Source organism: Temnothorax nylanderi, unplaced genomic scaffold, assembly GCF_030848795.1.
Source record: "Temnothorax nylanderi isolate EJ_2023f unplaced genomic scaffold, tnyl_v1.0 TNYL_tig1089_pilon, whole genome shotgun sequence".
In the NCBI taxonomy this organism is placed as follows: domain Eukaryota; kingdom Metazoa; phylum Arthropoda; class Insecta; order Hymenoptera; family Formicidae; genus Temnothorax; species Temnothorax nylanderi.
The window spans coordinates 31543-40291 of NW_027250151.1; the positions used below are offsets into that span (position 1 = coordinate 31543).

General features: G+C 33.8%; 1 long non-coding RNA gene and 1 pseudogene across 1 annotated transcript; both read right to left on the bottom strand.

Annotated features, from left to right (window-relative positions):
- Positions 1-1066: 1066 nt before the first annotated feature.
- LOC139786612 (uncharacterized) lies at positions 1067-3700 on the bottom strand. Its single transcript, XR_011722354.1, has 4 exons — positions 3365-3700; positions 3212-3273; positions 2953-3095; positions 1067-1415 (listed from the first exon to the last, which is right to left on the bottom strand). It is a non-coding gene; the product is annotated as an uncharacterized lncRNA (long non-coding RNA).
- Positions 3701-4450: 750 nt separating this feature from the next.
- Positions 4451-5406, bottom strand: LOC139786613 (protein FAM50 homolog; annotated as a pseudogene).
- Between the last annotated feature and the right edge of the window lie 3343 nt (positions 5407-8749).

Sequence of the window (8749 nt, forward strand, 5' to 3'; positions counted from 1 at the left end):
CTACTACCACCTAGGTTAGAATAGATTTTATTTATTTTTTAATTTAAAATTAATGATACTACCACTTGGTTTTTTTCGAGGTAACAACCACGCGTGTACTTGGCGCCTTTTTTTTTACCTTTTTTGAAAAAGGTAATTTTGTACTGATATCATGCATTTTGTAGTGTTACGCATCCTCTTCTAACTAGTCTTATAAAGAATATATCTTACAAACAGTATGTACAGATTGTAAAGCTAAAGGTGTTACAGACTATTATTTCTAAGAAAATAGATTTTTTTAAATAACATGTAGACATGATACAAATAAAATAAATTTATTCTTTATGTTTTTTTGTACTTTTAAGTACTCTGCATTTAAAAATAATTTACATTATTTTCATCCATTTGTATCATGTCTATTTGTTATTTTAAAAATTTGGCAATTATACCGTTCAATAAAGCAAAGTTTCAGCTTTAAGAATCTGTTTTTTGAATTGCAATACGATGATTTTTAAGGAAGTTATGAGCAATCAAAGTCAAAATGCTCATTTCTTATTCAATCCACGATAAAAACTTTCAAAAGTAGAGATTTCAAGCTTTAAAATCCTTTTTTTAAATTTAAATTTTGTTCATTTTTAACAAAGTTACAGCTGCTTGAATTTTGCCTATTTTTAAAGACAAATTTAGTGTTCTTTTAAAATACCTGACACATTGAAGATAATGAAAGTGCTTCTAGCATGCACGGATTTTAGATTTCGAATATGCAACAAAATCAATATGTAAGTATTTCTTCAGAAAAATGCATCAACATTGGTTAGCGCTTAAACGTTAAATTTTCTTTTCCTGCGTTAAAAACTAAAGTTACGATTTATTTAAACATTATTGGTGCAATAACTAGGTAAAACATTAATTTAAACATACATGTGTAGTTTAGACAGGATATAAATCCAGGTCAGAATTACAAATTTCTTGAATGTACCAGCATTTAATTATACAGTAAATAATATATTTATTTACAGTTACAATAGATTATACATATTAAATAAAACTTGATTTGGTAAGTATGAAGTAAATAACAACAATATAATAGTTTTATTAAATGTTTATTTAGCAATTATGTTTTCATGTATGTATAAGAAACGTAGCATATTCACATATTCACTTTGTATGTGTGTGTTCATATGTGTATGGTCAGAGGTACGAATATATAATACTGACGGGTTATATTACTGCTTAAAAATACGGCTTAAAAATAATTATGTTACTGTCTCGGTCTTCTGCCTCGTCTACCCCAATGGTAGTTAGCTGACGACATCTTTCTTCTTGTCGTCGTATCCCCGCGGCTCTGCCTCTTGGTCTTCGAACTGTAAATATGCTCATGTACCATAGCGTTTGGTCCAAAGCGTTTGGTCTGCACTATGCGATCGTGTTCTTCTCTATTTTAAAAAAGGTAATTTTGTACGAATATCACGCCTTTTTGTAGTATTACGCATTTTATAAACAGTATGTACAGGGTGTTATTTCGAGGTATAATACTACCACTTTGTTTTTTTTTTCGAGTATTATTGACAATGCGATCAAGTGCGATTTTTTGCGCATTTTTATTACAGACGTTCATCATTACATTAACATAACAAAGTCTATACTTTCAAGGTACATGATGATCGTTTTAAAATGGTATCTACCTGTGAGATCTTTAAGGATTATGCGCAGTGTTCAAGCTCCCGCACGGAGCACATTAAGCTAAATTAGTCTTCGTTATTTTATTTTTATCTTGCAAATTGTCTTTATTTGTTCTCTCTCTCGCGAGCTTACCGATTATGAATATCGAGTCGCCGCAAGCGCTTGGACACTTCGATAAGATTAAAGCGATCACAGACAGAGGCATTCCGGTAAACGAAACGCCGCGAACACCCCAATAAATACAGAGGCTAATACTTCTTTTTTTTTAAGGATTTCTAATGATATCCGTACCGCACGTAGGGCGTTCCCGTCGTTGCGAAACCGTTTCACGACTCGGAGGCTGCAAATGTAGCGAGTCGAGTTTGTAACGCAAGCTCCGTGTCCCAATTCGTTCTAGATACGCTCCTCTCTACCTAATGTAATACATTACTCGCGTAAAGTATCGCGCAATTGTAATTGTACGTTATAATAAATGTAGTACAAATAGAGAATATACCGCGCGCGCGCGTGATGTAAAATTGTAAGAGTAAACCTAAAAGGTAGTAAAATCGTAAAACGTAAATATCGTAGAAAAGTTTCGCGAAAAAGCAAAGGCTCGTTCCAAAACAATAGCGGAAGGCTTATGAAATAGAATAAAAAGAAAATATGATAAAAAATTTCCTCATACACATTCTCCGTTAAGCTCTGATATTTGTATGATTCTTCGTCCTTATGTTAGTTCGTCTATCGATTATCTGTCAGTAAGAAAGCATTTATACTTCTAGTAGACCTTCGTGTTATAATTCTGAAGGCACTGTTCAAAAGTTTATTACATTTCTTGGAATAACGGGTCTTCGCAAAACACCTCTTCGAATGGTGCGACAAGGAGAGTCGTTATAAACATCGACATGACCATTGCACACGCCTCCTTCGGTCTATATCACAAAATTCAAAATAGAGTAGTCTCAACTTGACAGCCTGTGCCACAATGCCAATGCCGTATTTGTCGGGTCTGTGATCGGTTAGGAATTATCGTGAGCTAGCAAAAATCGATGGTCAGAATTCAGGCTTATGATACGCAATGGCCGGTGCATTTCCATTAATTATGTCATATCAATATCGTATCATTATATTACACAAACGCTTATTAATTTAGAGGCACATTGCTAAGGGTCTCGGTTTTTTTTTCTTTTCAAGTTGCTCCCTACATTAATGAACTTATGACAATTAGCTAATTACGATTATTCAATATGAATATGAAAAGATACATGTACAATAAACATGATTAATCTAATTCAATATCATCCTCACTTCCTTTTGCTCTTTACTTTCATTCGTTTTCTCACTCCAATAGACTGTTCTGCGTTGTCATCCTCGTTGCCACCACCGCGTCTTCGTTTACCCGACTTTTTGTTCTCTTCAATGTTTTTCATGTCCTAGGGTGTTACAATATCCTGAAAATAATTTTAAGTAATATAACAAAACCCTAAAAGTTAAACCTATAGTTAAAATAATATATAGAATTTTAAGTAAAAATGCATTCAAATTTATATATCTAAAATCTACTTACACGTAGGAGTTGATAATAATCTCGTTGATTGGAATGTGGCTTGGATCAGTCAACTCGCGAAACTGTAATATAATAATAAATTGATTCAAATTTACGGATACATCACTTCATACGATTCTTTCACACGATGACGGTTAATGTTAATTTCCTTACCTTATTATTATGTTTCGCGTGTTCTATACTTGTCGTCATAACGAAACATCTGACCGAGACATTGCGCTTCTTGGCTACCGGTATCTCTTTCTCGAAGCTGGATCGGGATTGGTATTGTCTATAACTATACTTTTTCCTTGATTCAAGTATATTGTTGGACTGCGGCAATGCACTTCTGCCAGCTGCCTAAAGTGTCTCTGTTGACGTATCCGTATTCCTTCAGATAATTCTTTGCAAAATGCGATTTTTCGGAGTCTGGACTGCCGATCATAAGTACCACCTGTTAATGGATATCTATAAGCACGAGGAAAGAGCGGGCCTCTGTTCACATTTGACGTTCACAATGATATTCGTGTTATGCACGATGCTTCTGTCGAAATCGAGGAATCACATGCCGGAAAAGTTTTACTTAGGTATTTATCATTCAAAGAATACTTTGTATAATTCTCTTTTATGTTATTTTTTTATTTTTTCTCATTAGATCATGGTACCAGAGGAACAAACACATTTTTCCAGCGAGTAGATGGGAACCTTTTGATCCAACGAAAAGTTACGACAAGTATACAGTGTCGGATAAAAATAGGAAGAAAGATAAAATCTGATAAACTTAGATTCAACGAATTGTCCAATTTCGTTTAAAGGATTCAGATTCAAAGGACTGTAAATATTAATAACCAGATAAATAACTTTGTTTCATCGTACAATTGATTCATTGTTCAACAGATTGTAATATATATATATATATGTATATATATATATTACAATATATTACAATATATTACAATATATTACAATTACAACATATTTCAATATATTACAACATATTACAATATATATACGCGTATATATATATAGCTACATTGTATTTTTAAGGACTGTGATTTTAATTCATTTAGTTATGTGATAATATTTAATTCATTTACTCGATTATGTAGCTCTACTAAATTACAGTCCTTTGAATCTGAATCCTTTAAACGAAATTAGACAATTCGTTGAATCTAAGTTTATCAGATTTTGTCTTTCTTCCTATTTTTATCCGACACTGTATACTTGTCGTAACTTTTCGTTGGATCAAAAAGTTCCCATCTACTCGCTGGAAAAATGTGTTTCTTCCTCTCGTATCATGATCTAATGAGAAATAACATAAAAGAGAATTATACAAAGTATTCTTTTAATGATAAATACCTAAGTAAAATTTTTCCGGCATGTGATTCCTCGGTTTCGACAGAAGCATCGTGCATAACACGAATATCATCGTAAACGTCAAATGTGAACAGAGGTTCGCTTTTTCCTCGTGCCTAATCGCAATATTACATACATTAAAATAACATGCCAACATTGTGATATTGCTTCATAAGTTTTATCATTTAGTATCTTTACCTTAGTTACAATAAAATCGTAAAACGTATAATGGTGCGGTAATATAAGAAAGATCCTCCTTGACATACATTAACTGATCTGCCATTACTGTTTTAAGCTCGCTGAATTCACGCCTCAAAACTTCTAAACATCTCTGAAGAAGCTGATAGATAGAATTACCTGTATGTGAAAATTTAATAATTTATGCCGTAGAACATTATATATCACGCCAATGTTACTCCAAAAGTGACACTGGAGTATTTTAATAAATCACTAAGACATTCACCTTTCTTCATTATAACACTCCGACGATGGCCAGATCCATCCCAATAACTGAATGTGATCTCAATTTCTTCTTCCTTCAACGCGTTCTGCTTTCTAGCCCATTCTTGCCTCAATTCTTCCTTAAGTTTATTTTCCTCCTCCTCCCTTTCCCTATCTGGCAAGAAACTTGTATCTACATCTGGATTTTTCTTAATCTTCTTAATCGCGGGGCCATCAGATTGCACATTTTCTGACTGCAGGGATTTTTCGGCATTGTCTTCGTCAGAAGACATCTCAGCTACATCTTCGGCTTCGTCCAGATTAAAAGACAAAGCTTGAATCTGTCTCTTCTGTTTGTTCTTTTCTGTCTGCTTCGCCGCTAACGTTCTTTCCTTTTCCTGCTCTTTTTCACGTTCCTTCTATCTATATCAAAGCATAAAACACTGGGCAAAAATCACATAACATTTAGAGCACTGGGCAGAAATCACACACACATATATATATATATATATATATATATATATATATATTCACGCCAAACTGCATATATAACATCGTGTTATTTTTAGATTACATTTAGGAAAATTATTTCATATAGACGTTAAACTTACATACATAGGGAGCTTTCCAGCAAGTGACACAAGCCGACACAAACGTCGTTCTATCTTTCTTTTTTGGCATTTTGGAGTAACAAAGACAAAACGATACCTGTGTCGACTTGTGTCGCTTGCTGGAAAGCTCTCATAAATGAATCTCGCGTTTTATGTAAAATCGCGTTTTATGTTAAATTTGTAAGAAATCGGTAATCTAACCTATACTATGTTTACGCGAGCGTTACTTAATTCTGTAGTAACTTACGAACGATACGATAATTCCTCCGCATAAACTGGAGATTTTATAGTAACTACGATGATATCGTTCGTATAAGTTACTACAGAAGTAATACTCACGTAAACGTAAACTATTACAATTCCTGTCACATGCACTTAGTCGCGTAAAAGAGTCACGGTGCGGTCACGCTTCGCGTCGTATAATAATAGGATAATTATATGTAAATAAAACAATTACCTTGAATCAGAAAAAATATTAATCGTCGCGTCGCGTAAAGAGTCACGGTCGGTCTCGCTCCGGCTCACTACCGTGTCTCTCGATAGGTTAACTGAACTGACAGTGACAGCGCACTGAACGCACTATCTGCACTGCGCGCAGTACACACACGTATTAACTGAACTGACTGTGACAGCGCGCTGGCGAAAGCGCCGCCAGTGTCGAAAAAGTGAAAAGGATGCGATTCCAGCCAATGAAATGATGGCATGGCATGGCATGAGAGACGGTCGACGTAGAAGAAGAAGTATCTTAAAAATAAATTTTCACATTTGGACTTTGCGTCGCAATATCTCCGCTCGTAGGGCACGTAGCGGAAATATTATAAGAGAAACCCCCCCCTAATTCGACCTCAAGCTATTGATCAAGCCTACTTAGAACTTGATCCGTTCACTCGTTATCGAGATCTCAACATCTTGAGTACTCGCAACCCGTCGCGTCGCGTAAAAGAGTCACGGTCGGCCTCGCTCCGCGTATACTTGGCGCGAGACACTACCGTGTCTCTTGATCACTTTCACTCATTTCTAATTGTTCCAACATCTCTTTGAATGATACTTGTATATTTTTTTCGAAAAATTTTTGCATCAAGTCTCTAATTTTTTTTCTATTTGTTTTATAATTTTTTGTCAATTCATTTTCAGCTAATGGTTTTAGAATCCTTGTTTCTTTCATTACAAACATTGGAATATTGAACCGACATATAGATTTATTTTTACGTCCTTTGTAACAAGTTGGTGTATGCCGATGAATTTGTAGACGTATCAAAGGATTTTTATCATCGTATGCACATGTAATGTTTTTATCAATCCACTCTACTAATTTTTGATTCTGTTCTTCATTTTCTTTGTCATAAATGGGTGCATTTTTGCAAAATAAAAGATTATGCGTATGGACACTACCTCTGGCTTGAAAAACTCACGTCTCTGAAAAAAAAATCAACCACATTGTTTTCTCCAAATGGACCATATTCATTTTGGAGTATTGACATAATCAAATTGAATCTTTCTTCAATATATCTGACACATGTAACAGGATCCTCTCTTATCAACTTTGTTTTCTCTGCAATGTCCATATGTATTGCATCATATGTTTTGATGGTTTTATTTTCACTTAATTTGTATAAAATTTTTAATAAATCAGTGTTTTTTAGTTCACATGCGGATAGTGTCAGAAAAAATGTAGGAACCCCACATTGTCTTATCATACTCTTTAAATGTTTTTTCTTGCTTTCCCAATAAGATGGTGATGATCTTACCTGTTTCAGAAATTTGTACCCATCGTTATGACGTATGGAATCGTTTATAAAATTCGCATCTTTAATTTTATCAGCTGTTAGGTTATCATTTCTTTTTACTCTCCTTAAACAAATATTTATATTTGACATTATTGACTTTTCCAATTTCTGTTTAGCCATAAATAAAATTCTTGTAGGATGACAAGATCTTCTATCTCTGTGCCTCGCTTTAAATTTGATTCTTTCAGAGTAGGTTAATTCATTTTTCTTATCTAAAATTTCTCCACCAAAAATTTTTGGAAAACACAATTCATCGATATTTTCTGTCATATGCCATGGGACAGGATATTTATCTTGTCCTGGAGCTATAATTTGAACATTTGAAGATATTTCTTTGTTTCTATCTACAATAAGTACTTCATCATTTGGTTCGTAATAATCAGATTCTTCCGAATCCGACTTATTTTCGTCTTTAACAAAAACATTGGGTTTTATATTAGAGGTGCTTTCGCATTTATCATTATTATCGACAACAAATTGTAAATCTGTTTTGAAATTTCTGTTATAATTTTTAAAAAAATACTCGTCAATGTTTATATTGTTTTTTATATACTAGAACAATACAGGCGCGCGCTACGCGCGCGCCATTTATATATTAATTATAAATACACACACACACACACACACACACACACACACACACACACACACACACACATATATATATATGAAGTTATATGCATATACAAGGTATAGCATTTAAGGCTGCGTTCCACTTATCGTTCACAACGCTCGCGAGCATCATTTCGTCCTTGTTTAACATATGACAAACAAAAAGGATGAAATAATTCCACGAGCGTTGCGAGCGATAAGTGGAACGTACCTTAAATTAAATTGCCTAAAAAATTTCAAAATCCCAAATTTTTTATAACATTTATTTAAAAATTTATAATAAGGAAAAACACAGGTATTTGAACGATATAATACAAGTATATCTCTGATACAATTTTCTGCTCTTAAAAAAGTCATATAAGGGTATATCCAGACAAATTTATATAGTGCATAAATATAAGCATAAAAAAATTGATTAGTTTATATACATGTGTATGGACCATTCTATTTCCTTAATGTATATGTTTATGTACCTATGCAAGTTTGTCTGAATATGTCCTAAGAGATTTAATTGTTGCTATTTTTCCACGATACCGATTGGTTCTCTCGCTTGGCTCATTTCTACTGTAATGCTAGGTCTACAATGCGAGTCGCAAAGTCGTGAGTCACAAGAATTGACCAATTACAATCGAATTTGAGGAGAATAATCGACTGTGATTGGTCAATTCTTGCGACTCACGACTTTGCGACTCCCATTGTAGAACCAGCATAAGAGTAACTGTCAGCACAGGAATTGTATTTTGACAACTTGC